Raw genomic sequence first — 19,670 nt, 5'->3', positions numbered from 1 at the left:
AGTCTAAAGAGTCTAGTGAAACGTGTTCTTATAAGCCCAGTCATTACGAGTTTTGACTGGTCGCTATTTATAAGAGGATCCCAGCTTTCTGGTGCTGCTATATTTATTGCTCAGTTCTTAAAATGAACCACATGAATCCACTTTACAACCGCTGTGGCCTACCTGGCATATTAAAAACGTAACTAGAGGTAACCTCCATTCGCTATTCGAGTGCAGTGTGCGGATCCTATGTTTTTTTTTGGGTGAGCCATTCTAAATAAAAAATAATTCCACATATATATTAATAGGCTATGTGTAAAGACCAGATTAAATTCAGTATAGTCTGATGGGTGAGAACATTATCAAGTGCTTTTCAAATTGTGAATGAGAGACTGATGAAGTGTGTGCAGCCTGCACAAGAAACAGAGCAGAGCGCATGCCTTTTATGTAGCGTTTCCCAAACTCGGTCCTGGGGACCCCAAGGGATGCACGTTTTTGTTTTTGCCCTAGCACTACACAGCTGATTCAAGTAATCAAAGCTTGATGATTAGTTTATTATTTTAATCAACTGTGTAGTGCTAGGGCAAAAAAACTAAACGTGCACCCCTTGAAGTCCCCATGACCGAATTTGGGAAACGTTTCTTTAATTCACGTTTTTTCAAATCATCATTAGATTTGCATCATGCAGACTTAGAATGTTTTAGAAATCAAAACATATAGCCTAAGGTTTGTATCACAACTAAAGTTGAATAAATAACTCTAAATTAAGCATTAAGGAGGACCTGTTTCAATTGATCACTTTGTTAAACTGCGCTCAACACGTGCACACTCCCTTAGAAATCGTTTGCAAAAAATATCTTTCTATTTAATTAGGCTATGTTCAATTGTATTCTTCTTACTATAAAGTAATAAAAAAAGCTAATTTTATTTGCAGCAAATTTGATTTACAGCAACTCGCCCAAGCCTTCCCCATTTCTCCTTCTCCCAAATCCAGTCAGCTTATGTTCTGAAAGAGCGGCAAAATCTGGACCATTAGAAATCAGCCGGGCTAGACAATCTGGACCCTCTCTTTCTAAAACTATCTGCCGAAATTGTTGCAACCCCTATTACTAGCCTGTTCAACCTCTCTTTCGTGTCATCTGAGATCCCCAAAGATTGGAAAGCAGCTGCGGTCATCCCCCTCTTCAAAGGGGGACACACTCTTGACCCAAACTGCTACAGACCTATATCTAGCCTACCCTGCCTTTCTAAGGTCTTCAAAAGCCAAGTCAACAAACAGATTACCGACCATTTCGAATCCAACCGCACCTTCTCCGCTATGCAATCTGGTTTCAGAGCTGGTCATGGGTGTACCTCAGCCACGCTCAAGGTCCTAAACAATATCTTAACCGCCATCGATAAGAAACAATACTGTGCAGCCATATTCATTGACCTGGCCAAGGCTTTCGACCCTGTCAATCACCACATCCTCCTCGGCAGACTCGATAGCCTTGGTTTCTCAAATGATTGCCTCATCTGGTTCACCAACTACTTCTCTGATAGAGTTCAGTGTGTCAAATTGGAGGGCCTGTTGTCCGGGCCTCTGGCAGTCTCTATGGTGGTGACACAGGGTTCAGTTCTTGGGCCGACCCTCTTCTCTGTATACATCAATGATGTCGCTCTTACTGCTGGTGAGTCTCTGATCCACCTCTACGCAGACAACACCATTCTGTATACTTCTGTCCCTTCTTTGGACACTGTGTTAACAACCCTCCAGACGAGCTTCAATGCCATACAACTCTCCTTCCGTGGCCTCCAACTTCTCTTAAATACAAGTATAACTAAATGCATGCTCTTCAACCGCTGTCCCCCCTTATCTCAGCTCGCTGGTCACCATAGCAGCACCCACCTGTAGCACTTGCTTCAGCAGGTATATCTCACTGGTCACCCCCGAAACCAATTCCCCCTTTGGCCACCTTTCCTTCCAGTTCTCTGCTGCCAATGATTGGAACGAACTACAAAAAATCTCTGAAACTGGAAACACTTATCTCCCTCACTAGCTTTAAGCACCAGCTGTCAGAGCAGCTCACAGATTACTGCACCTGTACATAGCCCATCTATAATTTAGCCCAAACAACTACCTCTTCCCCTACTGTATTTATTTATTTTGCTCCGTTGCACCCCATTATTTATATTTCTACTTTGCACATTCTTCCACTGCAAATCTACCATTCCAGTGTTTTACATGCTATATTGTATTTACTTTGCCACCATGGCCTTTTTTTTGCCTTTACCTCCCTTATCTCACCTCATTTGCTCACATTGTATATAGACTTATTTTTCTACTGTATTATTGACTGTATGTTTGTTTTACTCCATGTGTAACTCTGTGTTGTTGTATGTGTCGAACTGCTTTGCTTTATCTTGGCCAGGTCGCAATTGTAAATGAGAACTTGTTCTCAACTTGCCTACCTGGTTAAATAAAGGTGAAATAAAATGTTTAAAAAAATAAATATTATAAGCAAATCTTGTCTGATAAATGCGCTAGTGTAGCTCAAAGACATATGGCATAGCCAGATCAGGGCCTAACATAAGGACGACTCACAATATGCTATTTTGTTATTCTGAAATAGGCTACAATTTCTTCATATCATAATGTTTCTTTAGACCTACCTAAAATAAAGAATAGATTTATTGTGATGGTGTAGGGTCTATTAAATGTATTTATTAGTCTTTTTAACATGTTAATGGTCCAAATGTCTGCATCAGTGGCTTGTAGGCTATGTGTGAAAGCCCAGTGATGCTAAATGTGTTTATATTAATTAACGGTCAACTACCATTAGACCGGGAGTTCCTTGCATGACAGTTACCCCACTGACAAAATTTCATGACCGCCACAGCCCTACACACAACACACGCCTGTCCTCCCCATGCACACACACGCGCGCATTCGCATACACACAAACACACACACACCATCGCATACAAATTGGGTCTGTGACAAAAAGTATGCCCAAAAGCTGTACTATTCTGGTCTCTAGAGAACCCTGAACTGTAATACTCCCTGGCGTTTAATCTCCGTCCCACTTAAGTAAAACTAAAACAATACCGAGCCATTAATATAACAGAACATTGCAGGGAGACATACGCTTACATGCAGAAGGGAGAATAATAATGGAATCTGTTAAACATGAAACACAACTTTAACATAGTCGTCCTTTGGGAGTAGAATAGAAACGCAGACAGCCTCCCTCTATTCTGTCTGTTCAGTCTGTTCAGTCTATTCAGTGTGTTCAGTCTATTCAGTGTGTTCAGTCTGTTCAATCTATTCAGTGTGTTTCGTGTGTTCCGTCTATTCAGTGTGTTTCGTGTGTTCCGTCTATTCAGTGTGTTTCGTGTGTTCTGTCTATTCAGTGTGTTTCGTGTGTTCCGTCTATTCAGTGTGTTTCGTGTGTTCCGTCTATTCAGTGTGTTTCGTGTGTTCCGTCTATTCAGTGTGTTTCGTGTGTTCCGTCTATTCAGTGTGTTTCGTGTGTTCCGTCTATTCAGTGTGTTTCGTGTGTTCCGTCTATTCAGTGTGTTTCGTGTGTTCCGTCTATTCAGTGTGTTTCGTGTGTTCCGTCTATTCAGTGTGTTTCGTGTGTTCCGTCTATTCAGTGTGTTTCGTGTGTTCCGTCTATTCAGTGTGTTACGTGTGTTCCGTCTATTCAGTGTGTTACGGGTGTTCAGTCTGTTCCGTCTATTCATTGTATTACGTGTGTTTAGTGTGTTCAGTCTATTCAGTGTATTACGTGTGTTTAGTGTGTTCAGTCTGTTCCGTGTGTTCAGTGTGTTTAGTGTGTTCAGTCTGTTCCGTGTGTTCAGTGTGTTCAGTGTGTTTAGTGTGTTCAGTCTGTTCCGTGTGTTTAGTGTGTTTAGTGTGTTCCGTCTATTCAGTGTGTTTAGTGTGTTCAGTCTGTTCCGTGTGTTTAGTGTGTTTAGTGTGTTCAGTCTGTTCCGTGTGTTATGTGTGTTTAGTGTGTTTAGTCTGTTCAGTCTGTTCCGTGTGTTCAGTGTGTTTAGTGTGTTCAGTCTGTTCTGTGTGTTACGTGTGATTAGTGTGTTCAGTCTGTTCCGTGTGTTCAGTGTGTTTAGTGTGTTCAGTCTGTTCCGTGTGTTCAGTGTGTTTAGTGTGTTCCGTCTATTCAGTGTGTTCAGTGTGTTTATTGTGTTCAGTCTGTTCCGTGTGTTTAGTGTGTTCAGTGTGTTTATTGTGTTCAGTCTGTTCCGTGTGTTACGTGTGTTTAGTGTGTTCAGTCTGTTCAGTGTGTTTAGTGTGTTCAGTCTGTTCCGTGTGTTCAGTGTGTTTAGTGTGTTCAGTCTGTTCCGTGTGTTCAGTGTGTTACATGTGTTTATTGTGTTCAGTCCGTCCATGTGTTACGTGTGTTTAGTGTGTTCAGTGTGTTACATGTGTTTATTGTGTTCGGTGTGTTTATTGTGTTCAGTCCGTCCGTGTGTTACGTGTGTTTAGTGTGTTCAGTCTGTTCCGTGTGTTCAGTGTGAGAGATAATAGAGGTTGCCAAGACAGGAGGAATAACTGAGATGACCCTCATGTTCCACTTGTTAATGCCAGGGGGTGACAGGTGAAAGGCAGTGGAGACACCCCTTCCCTCTCCTCCTCCTCCCATCTTCCCCCACCAAGGACACTTCATCCGACAGCTTAAGCCTAATAGATGTTTACTTAAAGTGAAAATATGTGGCATTTACTGTAGATGTGTTACTCATTCCAATCAAGTTTGTTCATGTGGGTACTGTAGATCAAAGCACTGTAGCTATAGCAGCATCTATATGTGTTGCTACAGTAATACAATTCTGTATGAACGAGTCAGTAAATACTGCATATCAGTGGAGGCTGCTGAGCGGAGCACGGCTCATAATAATGGCTGAAAGGAAGCGAATGGAATGGCATCAAACCATGTGTTTGATGTATTTGATACCATTCCACTGATTCCGCTCTAGTCATTACCACGAGCCTGTCCTCCCCAATTAAGGTGACACCAACCTCCTGTGCTGCATATTGATGTGACCAGTATCCCATTCTTTTTGTTTAACTTGTCACGAATATTACCGAAGGTGACTCCCCTTCTTGTTCGGGTGGCGCTCGGCGGTCGTCGTCGCCGGTCTACTAGCTATCGCCGATCCGTTGTTCTGTGTTCCTTTGGTTTTGTCTGATTGGTATCACCTGTTTCTTGTTTGGTTGTTAGGGGAGGGTTATATATAGTTCGTTCAGCCCGCTTCTGTTTCGTGTGGGCTTGTTAGTCTGTTTTGTTGTTTGAGTGTATTTTGTTTGTATTTGGGTTTCACGCTGTCCGTTTATATTTCTGATCATTTGTTTTTCCACTTTTGGTTCATGTTATGTTTCCGGGACATTAAAGCGTGTTTTTCCCACATCTTTTGCTCTCTGCGCCTGACTCCACACCTCCTCACTCATTTCTCGTAACATAACTTGTGTTCTCTACTTGTATCCCTTCTTTTAAAATCAATATTGACAATGTATCGCATACTGGAAGTGAAAAATAAGAGAACAATGAAAACCACAAACGTGCTCAGCCAAACAGTCCGACCACACTCCTCCTGGGTACAGGCAGACAGACATGGGGGTGAAGAGGCATGAGAGAACTAGTAATGTTGAGTAGCTGACGTCGGGGAACAGAAACAGAAGTCACCTATACGTGTACAGCGTATTAGAAGAGAATTACAAGGACAAGTTTCACATTTTCTGTAAAATTAGAGTGGTCTGAGTGGGGAGGGGAAAACTGAAAACTAGCTGTTATTGGCAGAAAGGTTTGGAACTCTCTTTCTTATTGGTCTATGAACTAATTTACCGCCTAGTGATGTCACCAGGCAGGCCAAAACTCCATCCCACCAAAACAGGCAGAAATTTCAAACAGCTCTTACACTAAAAGGGCATTATCATAATTTTCACAATGTCACATTATTATTCCAACCTCACAGTGTGAAAATAAATCTAAAATACAGAAGAATCTAATTTTGGACTGCACCTGGCCTTTAACTTACAGAAAATCAAAGTTGACAGATCCTTGCACAGAGAAGAAAAAAACTCAACGGAGGGAGTTTGCACTCTAGCGATTCCTGTGGCGGCCCGGGCGCATGCACGCTGACACGGTCGACAGTCGTATGGTGTTTCCTCTGACACATTGGTGTGGCTGGCTTCCAGGTTAAGGAGGTATTGTGTCAAGAAGCAGTGCGTCTTGGCTGGGTTGCTCTCGACCTTCACCTCTCCTGGGTCTGTATGGGAGGTTCAGCTATGGGACAAGACTGTAACTACTGGTTGGATACCACAAAATTGGGGGGGAAGTTTTTTCTTTTCTTTTTTATCTCGCGGGCCGGATTGAAGTACTTTGCCCCATCTTGAGCTATACCATGATGTCAACTGAGGTTAACTCAGGCCCAAGCCTGCTGTGGCTCATATGAGAGCTCTTATGCACAAAACAACATTCTACAGATGTAGACAGTGAATTAAGCCGACAGAAAAAGGCAATCCATAGATATGGACATGATAAACCTGCCTCTCCCTTTATGGAAGAAAACCAGATCAGATCACATTAGAGTAAAGGAAGGATGTGCATGACAATTGAAGATACATGTAGTTAAATACAAGATTAATGGGTAACTAACTTCTACTTCTAGTATGGGTGTGCAATGCTGGGTTTGTAAATTGTGTAAAACGCAACACGGTATTGTGCAACTGTTTCACATTGTTTAGGGGTGAGCTGACAAGTTTAGTATTTTTGATTTTACAGTCAGATAAGGCCTGATAGATCATACCCAAATGTCAGTTCAGAAATGCGTGAGATTAACAGCCATGTTTCTCTGTGTTGGTTTTAGTGAACAACTTCCATAAAGGGACTGAACCCATCACTCTGACTGTACCACATGTTGTCTGTTTTGTCATATGGCTCATGTGTAACATCAGCGGGTTTGGCTCACCCCTACATATGAAGTCACACACACACACACACACTGTAGGCAAGAGGGAGAGATTGAAAACTGGAAACAGATGGATAGAGGGCGAAAAGCGAGATAGAAAGAGGAGGAGGAGGAATTATTGCTGCCAGCTGTGAGCCTAGCTATTACAATCCCACATGAAATTGTCAGTGCCTATTTAGTCCATAGGGAACATATATTCACAGGTCATGATGGTTGGAGAGAAATAAAAAACACACCTCATTCACAGACTGTAAATTACAACTCATAGTGTACATTTGGACTGAAGAGAAACTGCAATTGTTATTGTCGAACTGTAAACGACTTGCCCCCAAGACACACTTGACTGTCCAGATGACCATACCAAGCCTAATGGGGGCATATACGAGTTGAACTTTCAGAGCTCCAAAACATCATCATAAACTAAAACATTCACGACACTGAAGAGTCGCAGATACATTCTCAGCGCAATGTTACTAAAAGATTCAGTTTGTGTTCAGTTTCAGTTCAAATACTGATCTAAATAGTAACTCCTCACTTTACAGTAGTTCAGCCTTTTAACCTCCACTAAATTCCAATCCTGCTATTTCCAACAACAGTCCCTCTGCAAAGCAACCACTTCTGGTTCATTTGGCTGTCAAAGTAGTCTACAATCTCCCTGTTCAACTGCAGGGATTAAAGGAAAGGTCTTAATTGCTTCCTTTGAGAGCAGAAAAGATTAGATCAAGGGAGATGATGAGGCGATGATGAGGCCAACGAGAAACTAGGCCGAGACACAGGGTCTCGTAGGATTCTCCCACCAAATGAAGAAATATGGGCATTTACAGACTCATTTACAGACTCGTACATTCATTGGTTCTATGTAGGACTTTTCCAGGAATTTAGAGTGTACTCATTAGACATGTTGGAGAGTAAATAGCTTGCCTTAATAAACGTATCATATCCGTCCAAATCGAGACCATTAGGTGATGTACTGAAGACTTCGCCACACTCCCAGAAAGTCAAACTACCACATATCTAGGAGAAGGAACGTTTCTTACATTCTTCAGAACATTATTCACCATCCTCGGCTGACAAGCGTACTGAACTTCCCCACCTACAAAAACAATAGAGAAAGCACTGAGGCTTTATTTTGAACTCACTGAACTATACAGCAATCAATTTATTCCACTTCGTTTTTATAACACACCCCTGTCAAACAACAGCTCTGTTTTCAAAGGGAATGCAAATGCACTATGGGTGGAGTGGTGTGTAGAGGGGGGTGGGTGGGTGTTGTGGTACAAACTGTTTATGCTTTCAATCTGTATTGGAATCTGTGTTGGAGCTGTATTGGAGCTAACTGTACTTTCTGCCATTCAACTACCATGCTTTCAATTGATGTTATTGAGGGGCTATCTAATAGACGTGTTTCCTGTTCTTCTCCTTGGATAGATATGGGGTCAGTCCTGGTGAAGTGTGGGTATCCAGAACATGTGCTTTCATCTGTGATTCCCCTGAGTGTGTGTGTGTGTGTGTGAGCACCTTCTCCCCGAACACTGAAAGGAGGCCAGAATGTAGGCTAGGTCTCAGTGAGTGGGAGAACCTGCCAAGTCTTTCTCTGGAAACTCTCTCCGTCTGAGAGGAGCAGCAGCACTCCTTCATGTCCGCCTTTCATCTGTCACTTCTATCCTTCAGCGCTTTGATCAGCTCCAACGCTACCGACACTCTGAGGCCTGGAGGCTGGAGGCCTGCTTCTAGCCATCACCTACAACAGGCTTCACAGAGGCTACGAGGGAGGAGAGGACCAAGATGAGTATATGTTAGCCTCCAACGTGAGCTTCTTCTCAGCTTCTTCTAATCTGTCGGGGACACAGTCTAGCAAAGCTGAAACAAAGAGCCTGGACCATTCACAGCCAATAGCTTCATGAAATTACTTCTTTTTTTTGCTTTGATATACTGTATTGTTATAGATGTAGACTGTTACAAACTAATTGTGGCTGAGATTGCATTATTTCTCGAGTGACATCGCTGCATGACGGGGCGGCAGGTCACCTAGTGGTTAGAGGGGGGGCAGGTAGCCTAGTGGTTAGAGAGGGGGGGGGGGCAGGTAGCCTAGTGGTTAGAGAGGGGGGGGCGGCAGGTCACCTAGTGGTTAGAGGGGGGGCAGGTAGCCTAGTGGTTAGAGAGGGGGGGGCGGCAGGTCACCTAGTGGTTAGAGGGGGGGCAGGTAGCCTAGTGGTTAGAGAGGGGGGGGGGGGGCAGGTAGCCTAGTGGTTAGAGAGGGGGGGGGGCAGGTAGCCTAGTGGTTAGAGAGGGGGGGTGGACAGGTCACCTAGTGGTTAGGGGGGGGGGGGGCAGGTAGCCTAGTGGTTAGAGAGGGGGGGGGCAGGTAGCCTAGTGGTTAGAGGGGGGGGGGGGGGGGGGGGCAGGTAGACTAGTGGTTCGAGATGGGGGGGCGGCAGGTCACCTAGTGGTTAGAGGGGGGGGGGGGGGGGGCAGTTAGCCTAGTGGTTAGAGAGGGGGGGGGGGGGCGGCAGGTCACCTAGTGGTTAGAGAGGGGGGGGCAGGTAGCCAGTGGTTAGAGGGGGGGGGGACAGTTAGCCTAATGGTTAGAGGGGGGGGGGGGGGGGGGGGGCAGGTAGCCTAGTGGTTAGAGAGGGGGGGAGCAGGTAGCCTAGTGGCTAGAGAGAGGGGGGGCAGGTAGCGGTTAGAGAGGGGGGGGGGGGGGCAGGTAGCCTAGTGGTTAGAGAAGGGTGGGGGGGAGGTAGCCTAGTGGTTAGAGAGGGGGGGAGCAGGTAGCCTAGTGGCTAGAGAGAGGGGGGGCAGGTAGCGGTTAGAGAGGGGGGGGGCAGGTAGCCTAGGGGTTAGAGAAGGGGGGGGGCGGCAGGTCACCTAGTGGTTAGAGAGGGGGGGGGGGGGGGCAGGTAGCTTAGTGGTTAGAGAAGGGGGGGGGGGGCGGCAGGTCAGCTAGTGGTTAGAGGGGGGGGCAGGTAGCCTAGTGGTTAGAGAGGGGGGGGGGCGGCAGGTCACCTAGTGGTTAGAGAGGGGGGGGCAGGTAGCCTAGTGGTTAGAGAGGGGGGGGACAGTTAGCCTAGTGGTTAGAGAGGAGGGGGGGGGCAGGTAGCCTAATGGTTATAGGGGGTTATAGGGGGGGTGGCAGGTCGCCTAGTGGTTAGAGGGGGGGGGGGGGGGCAGGTAGCCTAGTGGTTAGAGGGGGGGGGGGGGGGGGGGGGGGGGGGGGCGGCAGGTCAGCTAGTGGTTAGAGGGGGGGGCAGGTAGCCTAGTGGTTAGAGAGGGGGGGGGGGGTGACAGGTCGCCTAGTGGTTAGAGAGGGGGGGCAGGTAGCCTAGTGGTTAGAGAGGGGGGGGACAGTTAGCCTAGTGGTTAGAGGGGGGGGGGGGGCAGGTAGCCTAGTGGTTAGAGGGGGGGGGGGGGGGGGGCAGGTAGCATAATGGTTAGATGGGGGGGGGGGTGACAGGTCGCCTAGTGGTTAGAGAGGGGGGGGGCAGGTAGCCTAGTGGTTAGAGAGGGGGGGAGCAGGTAGCCTAGTGGTTAGAGAGAGGGGGGGCAGGTAGCGGTTAGAGAGGAGAGGAGCAGGTAGCCTAGTGGTTAGAGAGGGGGGGGGGCAGGTAGCCTAGTGGTTAGAAGGGGGGGGGGGGCAGGTAGCCTAATGGTTAGAGGGGGACAGGGGGGGGGGGGGGGGGGTGACAGGTCGCCTAGTGGTTAGAGAGGGGGGGGACAGTTAGCCTAGTGGTTAGAGAGGGGGGGGGGGGCAGGTAGCCTAGTGGTTAGAGAGGGGGGGGAGCAGGTAGCCTAGTGGTTAGAGAGAGGGGGGGCAGGTAGCGGTTAGAGAGGAGAGGAGCAGGTAGCCTAGTGGTTAGAGAGAGGGGGGGCAGGTAGCGGTTAGAGAGGGGGGGCAGGTAGCCTAGGGGTTAGAGAAGGGGGGGGTGGCAGGTCACCTAGTGGTTAAGAGGGTGGGGGGCAGGTAGCCTAGTGGTAAGAGAGTGGGGGGGCGGCAGCTCACCTAGTGGTTAGAGGGGGGGGGGTGGCAGGTAGCCTAGTGGTTAGAGAGGGGGGGCGGCAGGTCGCCTAGTGGTTAGAGAGGGGGTGGCAGGTCGCCTAGTGGTTAGAGAGGGGGTGGCAGGTAGCCTAGTGGTTAGAGAGGGGGTGGCAGATAGCCTAGTGGTGAGAGAGGGGGTGGCAGGTAGCCTAGTGTTTAGAGAGGGGGTGGCAGGTAGCCTAGTGGTTAGAGAGGGGGTGGCAGGTAGCCTAGTGGTTAGAGAGGGGGTGGCAGGTAGCCTAGTGGTTAGAGCGTTGGGCCAGTAACCGAAAGGTTTCCAGATCGAATCCCCAAGCTGACAAGGTAAAAATCTGTCGTTCTGCCCCTGAACAAGGCAGTTAACCCACTGTTCCTAGGCTGTCATTGTAAATATGAATTTGTTCTTAACTGACAAACCTAGTTAAATAAAGGTACAAAAATAAATGGCTTGGAATAAGTTATGACACAATTGTGACAAAAAAAATGCATTCTGACCATAGAAAGACAAGATAAAGGTATGTCTCATCATCTACAACAACGTATGGATGCAGATAGGTCATCAACCTCTGAGAAGTGACTTCTCATGTCTCATTTCCCCAACCACATGAAAGCAACTCAAAGTTATGCTCTGTAAAACAGAAACCTCACTGGGTTAGGGAGTCCTGCGTCATCAACCCATAAGTGCGTCTGTGGGAAGTTTCACTCTGAGTGTTTTGTTTACTGTACACATACAGTGTAATACCATAAATGACAGAGGCCTGCTGAAAACCGGATGCTTCACAAGGTTACAGTCCCTCTACTGAATGAATGTACTGTGCAAAGTTGGAAACAATGTGACTGTTGTGTGTCAAATTGTCACTAATATGATAATGATCTAACTGTATTTACTCAAGATGGGGAAAGGTTCTAAGTGTACGTTCCCATTAGACAGGACTATGATGTACATACACTGTAAATAACACTGGCTGAGAATGAGAAGTGCTTTATATTAATGTAAACCTTTAGGACCCAGGACTAATGAAAATAAACATCTCCCCTGCTCCAGTACTGGGCCATGGCACTCGGGTTTGGGGAGGCTGTTGGATTGGCCAGCTGCTCTGCGGCTACAGTAAGGTCCTGGAGGTTTTCAAGAGATTTCATTAGAAACATCAACAGTGGGAGAAGCAGGGCGGCCAGCTGAATTAGCTTCTTTCGAACCATGATTCATGGAATCAGGTGGTTTACTGAGTGACTGGAATGAGAGTATAAACAACAGCTCCAGGACTTGGGGCTTATTTTCCTCTCAGTGGTGCTCTTTTGTCTCTGATACACAGGCGTAACGTAACACGGCACTGTGGAGAGGATTCTGACGAGTGACGCCTGACGCCCTCCCCCAAATAACAGTCTGGCAGTGTCAGGGCAAGGGGAGTCAATGAAGCTGTCTTTCTGTATGACAACAGCTGCACATAGATTCTGATTTAAAAAAAGATATATTGAGACCGAGACCTCCTCACTCTCTCTCTATATGTCTGCCAAACTCCCCCATCCTCACTCTCCTTCCCTCCATCCAACACTTTCTCTCTTTCTCTTTTGTGAATAGCTGGGAGTTGGGAAAGAGATTCCCAGTCGTTGTTTGGCCTGAATAGAGGGACCTGGAGGAGAGGTAACCTCCGATTTCCAGAGAGACTGATGGCCTCATCGCCTCCACACAGGATCACTACTCAAATCCACTTCTCCTCAGCTCCAATTAGCTGTGGTGGGGAGCCCTGCTCTGCTCTGTCTGACCAGACCACAGGGCCTGGGATAGACCAGGAAGGGAGGGAAGGAGCCTAATGTTAGGTCACTTATGTCCCACCCTTCCCAGCAATTAGGGAGCCTATGAGTCTGCAGTTGGTCTGGAGCTGAAAAACAGCAATGGGAGGGTGTTAGTACCAGGAGTCTATACCAGGGTTTCCCAGACTCTGTCTTGGTCCTAGCACGACACAGCTGATTCAAATATCCAACTCATCATCAAGCTGTGTAGTGCTAGGACAAAAACCAAAATGTTCACCCAGGGGGGCCCCAGGACCGAGTTTGGGAAACACTGGTCTGTACCACCTAGACTAGAGAAAACGTTGCTGCCTGCCTGACTGCCAGGCATCAGGGATGGTGAGCTGTTTGTTAGCTGTAATGTTATGAGTAACGTTATGAGTGGGGTTTCAGCAGCACAGAGAGGATAATGGTTTGGTGGGGGTGTTATATAGCACACAGACAGGGAATCAGAAAGCCCTGTTATAACACAGAGACAGAGAATCAGAAAGCCCTGTTATAACACAGAGACAGGGAATCAGAAAGCCCTGTTATAACACAGAGACAGGGAATCAGAAAGCCCTGTTATAGCACAGAGACAGAGAATCAGAAAGCCCTGTTATAACACAGAGACAGGGAATCAGAAAGCACTGTTATAACACAGAGACAGGGAATCAGAAAGCACTGTTATAACACAGAGACAGGGAATCAGAAAGCCCTGTTATAACACAGAGACAGGGAATCAGAAAGCCCTGTTATAACACAGAGACAGAGAATCAGAAAGCCCTGTTATAACACAGAGACAGGGAATCAGAAAGCACTGTTATAGCACAGAGACAGAGAATCAGAAAGCCCTGTTATAACACAGAGACAGGGAATCAGAAAGCCCTGTTATAACACAGAGACAGGGAATCAGAAAGCACTGTTATAACACAGAGACAGGGAATCAGAAAGCCCTGTTATAACACAGAGACAGGGAATCAGAAAGCACTGTTATAGCACAGAGACAGGGAATCAGAAAGCACTGTTATAGCACAGAGACAGGGAATCAGAAAGCCCTGTTATAACACAGAGACAGGGAATCAGAAAGCACTGTTATAACACAGAGACAGGGAATCAGAAAGCCCTGTTATAACACAGAGACAGGGAATCAGAAAGCACTGTTATAACACAGAGACAGGGAATCAGAAAGCACTGTTATAGCACAGAGACAGGGAATCAGAAAGCACTGTTATAGCACAGAGACAGAGAATCAGAAAGCACTGTTATAGCACAGAGACAGGGAATCAGAAAGCATCAAAGAACTCTGCTTGAAAATTTCAAATATAATCCTCCTATCTCATTAGACTCTCCAAATATTATTGAGCTTGTTGAGTGGAATTTGTTATTGATAACTACAAATAAAAACACTTGTGGTAGGTAGATATACACTCTATGGTCTATATATACACCTGTTCAAATGAAATTGATCACCAGTCATCGCTAGGCCTACTACTTTAAATGGTTCAATAACCATTGGCCCTAAATTCTGAAGTATAAAGTTGAGAACCTGAAAAGCATTATCTGAAAACAGAAAAATGCTACTTTAACACAAAGATCTCTTTAGAAAGCCAATGAGTAACAACATATCTCTAATTGAGTCAGTGTTGTATGGTGCTACTAGTAATCAGAAACATTAGTATCCTTACGCCTCTGACAGTTTGCCTATCTGAGTTCTCTCACATGTCCACTGACACCTCTCCAATGCAGAGAGCCGCTCCAATGCAGAGAGCCGCTCCAATACAGAGAGCCGCTCCAATGCAGAGAGCCTCTCCAATGCAGAGAGCCGCTCCAATACAGAGAGCCGCTCCAATACAGAGAGCCGCTCCAATGCAGAGAGCCGCTCCAATACAGAGAGCCGCTCCAATGCAGAGAGCCGCTCCAATGCAGAGAGACGCTCCAATGCAGAGAGCCGCTCCAATGCAGAGAGCCGCTCCAATATAGAGCCCAGACTCAGCACAATGCCTGCATTCTGCCAGCACACTCCCAGCTCATCGATCCACTAGATTGATTACCATAGAGCTGCAATGTCTTTGACTTTCCCCCATGACCTCCCTCTCCTTCTCTCTCTGTGTCTGTGTGCGCGTGTGTGGGTGTCTGTCGTGTGGCTCAGTTGGTAGAACATGGCGCTGGCAATGCCAGGGCTGTATACACTCGATACTGTTAGTGGCTCTGGATAAGAGACTCTGCTAAATGACTCAAATGTAAACATATGAATGTGTGTGTGTGTGTGTGTGTGTGTGTGTGTGTGTGTGTGTGTGTGTGTGTAAGCCACGGTGGTAATAGGGAAGGATAGGGTTGTGAAGGTGACCACAGTGGAATCACAGCCACAAACTCCCCGCTCTACGTCATTCCATATTGACATACGGAGCCGGGGGGGGGGGGGGGGGGGGGGGGGCAGTCCCATTTACAAGCAGAATGAAAGTGAGCGACTCCTGCCAGGATCATTCTCACCCAGGTGTTATTTCTGCCCTAAGGACCCCAGGTGGTAGAGAGAGAGTATCCATAACTACATTTACAGTAAACAAAAGGCAAACTCATATTTGACCATGTAGACTAATGACTTATTTAACTTTAAACATATGTGTTTGAATATTGGTCATTAACACCACTTCCCAATTGATTCATTCCTATGCTGAACCACGTAGCCTACCAATGAACGTAGCAAGCCAACATTGACGTTGCTTCAATTAAATGTAAAGGCCATTTATATTTCATTTTCTTTCCATATCAGTCATACTATTGCACCTTCAAACTACTGGTAGTGATCTTTGATAATAACCAGAGGGGGAAGGCTGGATGCTCACGGTAACATTTGTAGCTGTCCAAGGTGAAATAATTAGCTCAAGTGTCTATGACAATCTGTTCCATTGGATGTTAAATAACTCCAGGTACGAGAGCAGAACACCTCCCCCCGTCGGAGGAGAACAACACTGCTGAACTTGACCCTTTGGAGGCCCGCTCCTCCTCCCATCCCTTCTAAATGTCCGTTGCCAGAGCCGCGGAGCACATTCCTCTGTGGCTGTGTTGACTGAACATGCGTGTCTGTGACTGAGCCTGAGAGAGCGGGATCTCTCTGAGTCTGAGCCTCTGCAGCAGGAAGCGGCCGCCACAGTGCAGGGTGCAGATTTACGGTATGCTGCTCAACGGTCACAGATACAACTGTACAGTGTGGTAGTTTAGTGTGTGTGACCTAACAGCATAATGTTACAGTGCACACACACAATGTGTTTTTTGTGCAGTGCCGTGGCAGCAGATGGAGGAGTCCGGAGATGGGAGGGGTTCACGGGCAGCTCGAGGCAGAGAGGCTGAGCTCGGATTCTCAGTAAGTGCTCACTTAGAACTTGGCACTGTCTCCTCACAAGAGTGTTTTGTGAAATTGGTCAAACCCCCGTACCATCTATTGTGACAAGTTTTATGCTATATTGAGATTGATAAAAAGTCTTCAAACACAATAAAAATTCAGAATGACAGAAGACAAGTAGAACCTGTTAAAAGAGTTGGCACAGTTACATTGGATCATCATTTATTATTCTGCAATAAAAATTATTAACACAAATATGAGTAATAAGCCAAACAGGGGAGTTGTGTAAACACATTATTGCTGCAAATGAAACTCTGATTAACATAGAGGCAGAAAACAACAAGCTTTAACCCAGCATCATCCTTGGGGATCCAATGCATGCGGGAGTACTGCACTCTGCTCAATTAGTAAAGATACCAAAACACAGGCCAGCAAATGAGCAGGGACCAACACAGCCCAGCTGGTGTTGCTGTTTGATGGCTTAACACTGCTAACACTGCTCTCCCTGTCCAACCCAGAGATGAGATCAGGGAGGGAGGGAGGGAGGAGGTGGAGAGAGAGCTCTGATGAAGGTATCAGAGCACAACATATCCTTGGAACTGAAAGGGGGGTCTGTGCCTTTAAGAACAAATGCTGACTGGTTGCCTCTCTGCTCTCCCTCTCTCTCCCCCTCCTTCCTTTCCTTTCCCTCTCTCAGAACTAGCCTCCTCCCTCCCTCCCGCCCTCCCTCTTTCTTTGGTCTGAGTGAAAGTGAAAAGCTGCAGCTCCTTATCAGAGTGTTTACAGCCAGGAGTTTGTAGGCTATTAGGCAGGTCAGGTGACAGGGAGGCTATGCTGCACCATGACCCAGACATCTCAGGGTGAAGGTTGCCTCAGGGAGGGGTGGGGGGGGGTGACAGGGTTTACTGGTGGGAGGGGCCAGAGCCAGCCAGGCCAGAGGTAGATCAGTGGCAGACACACAGCCCAGCTAGTTTATTTGGTTCCATGGAAGTTGTGGGAACGTATGTTTTTGGTTCCATATAGGTTGTGGGCCAAAGCTATATGTTTCCTGACTTGTAAAACTGAAGTGAACATTTCGCCTGTTCTGGGAACGTTTATTTTTAGGTTGCAGGGAGGTTCTGAGAACATTTTACTCTGGTTTCTTTAAAGTTTCTTGGGAGGTTTTATTAACGCTCTGAGAACAGAAATTATAGGTTTTGGAATAACTTCCTTAAAACTTTCACTGAATGTTTCATTAAGACTTTTAATAACACTACCAGCTCATTTTGTTTTCATTTTTTAAAACTCAAAATACAGATAGGACACATGGAAATTCATTTCCTCAGGCATTAATCATGTAAACATATTTATTTTTGTTTGTGACAAGGCATCAGTGAGAATTGAACATATAATCTTTTGCTCTCGATCGGTGGAATTAGTCCAATTCATCACCAGGATGAAGCTAGCATGACATGTTTTTTGCGCATACAAAGCTGTTCATTTTAGTCTCTTCAAACAGACCCCATTTCAAAGGAATCAAGCACTCATTAAGATCAGGTGTGGCCAATTACTGGGTGCGGCCAACACACGTGAACAAACGCAACAAGATAAAGGATAGAGCGAGTTATGTTGATGCTGAGAATGGAATGAATATGTTTTTAAATAACATTCTTAGAACATTCTCTTAACGTTACTAAAGTTTTTATGGAAAGTTTTCTTAACATTCTCAGAACAATTTGAGAACATTACTTTAAATAGAACCATGAGGAAACTAGTTTCCTAACCAGTTGACGAACGTCCCTAGAACATTACAAAAATTGAAATGAAATGTTCTGTTAAGGTAATGAAATAAAGTTTCATTAAAATAAAGTTTTTTTGTCAACTTCCGTAAATGTGCTGAGAATGTTCCAAAGCCAAGCAACTGTCCTGCACCATTCCCAGAAAGTTGTGGGAAGGTTGTATGCAAACTAACCATAGGTTAATTACGCTCTCACCAAGCTCTAAGAAACATATGGTTCTCATAACATTATGTGCTAGCTGGGATAGTTCTCATAACATTATGTGCTAGCTGGGATGGTTCTCATAACATTATGTGCTAGCTGGGAGCTCACAGCTGAGGACAGAAATAATTTCCAGCACTAGCTCAGCTATCAGGCTTCCCTCTCTTCTCGCTCTCTCTGTCATCTTCCTTTTTCTGTTCACCTCAGGTACAGCCATATTTATTCAATCTAAACAAATACAGCAGATTTTTTTAACCTTTATTTAACTAGGCAAATCAGTTAAGAACAAATGTTTATTTACAATGATGGCCTACCGGGAAACAGTGAGTTACCTGCCTTGTTCAGGGGCAGATTGACCAGCACAGAAAGGGGCAAGGGCAAATTGACCTGAGATTGACTAGCACAGAAAGGATTTCAGCTTTAGGCCTATCTGTCATGTTCTGACCTTTATTTCCTTTGTTTTGTATTTATTTAGTATGGTCAGGGCGTGAGTTGGGGTGGGCAGTCTAAGTTTGTTTTTCTATGATTTTGGGATTTGTATGTTTCGGCCTTGTATGGTCCTCAATCAGAGGCAGGTGTCATTAGTTGTCTCTGATTGAGAATCATACTTAGGTAGCCTGGGTTTCACTGTTTGTTTGTGGGTGATTGTCTATGTTGATTGCTTGTGTCATCACAGTTCTCATTTAACTTCACGGTCGTTATTTGTTTAATGTTTTGTATAGTGTGTTTCAGTGTTCAGTGTTTTCTTTATTAAATTTCATCATGTACACATACCACGCCGCATTTTGGTCCTCCGATCCTTCTCGCCTCTCCTCTTCAGATGAAGAGGAGGACGCCCGTGACACTATCATATTCAGAGTCAAAAGTGGACAAAATCCTAAATAAAATATGTTAATAATTAAGAAGAAAATAAACTAAGCTAACAAGCTTGAAAAGTCTTGTAAAAAAAATATTCAGCTAAGAATGTATAGTAAAATGAAAGCAATTACTGATAATGTAACACAACACACACACACACACACACACACACACACACACACACACACACACACACACACACACACACACACACACACACACACACACACACACACAACCAGGCCATAGAGAAGACCCTGTCTGTCTGCTCTGCTCACACACAGAGGGGCTGAGGAGGGTCTTCTGCAGTGCTGATTCCCTGCATTCAGTATATCGTACAGCAAAATAATGATTTTACCTGCATATGGAGCCAATTGCTTCCCATAATATTTCAAAACTGTTTGCATTGTAACATAGGCTGACAGTAGCAGAGGATTTCTTTTTATGATCATAATTGTATTTGATGACAGGCTTTGCTCCTCCCTGCCACTAAAGAGGTCTAATAGAACAGCCTATTCGCTTAATAGTGGGCGCACAGGCTCATCTGGGTTATGTAGGGTGACCTGGCAGGCTGGTTGAGACCTATGGCAGGGGCCAGGGAGGGGCTGCCTCCTCTGATGGGACAGCTCCTCCTTGGCCTCTGCCATGGGTCCCAACCAGCCTGCCAGGTCACCCCACTCTGAGCCAAGTAGCAGAGGATGCAGAGAGTGGCCCTGTCTGATGGCTGCTGGCTCTAGCCCTGAGAGGCACCCTGCCTGCC

General features: G+C 45.9%; 1 protein-coding gene across 8 annotated transcripts in view; it reads right to left on the bottom strand.

The window, feature by feature from the left end:
- Positions 1 to 19,670, bottom strand: part of LOC109897915 (nuclear factor 1 C-type-like) — a 136,377-nt gene that overhangs the window by 77,464 nt on the left and 39,243 nt on the right. The gene's annotated exons all lie outside the window — the stretch shown is intronic.

This window comes from Oncorhynchus kisutch, linkage group LG10, assembly GCF_002021735.2.
Source record: "Oncorhynchus kisutch isolate 150728-3 linkage group LG10, Okis_V2, whole genome shotgun sequence".
NCBI classification, from domain to species: Eukaryota; Metazoa; Chordata; class Actinopteri; order Salmoniformes; family Salmonidae; genus Oncorhynchus; species Oncorhynchus kisutch.
The sequence above is the reverse complement of the archived record's forward strand: the minus strand, read 5'-3'. Positions and strand labels throughout refer to the sequence as shown.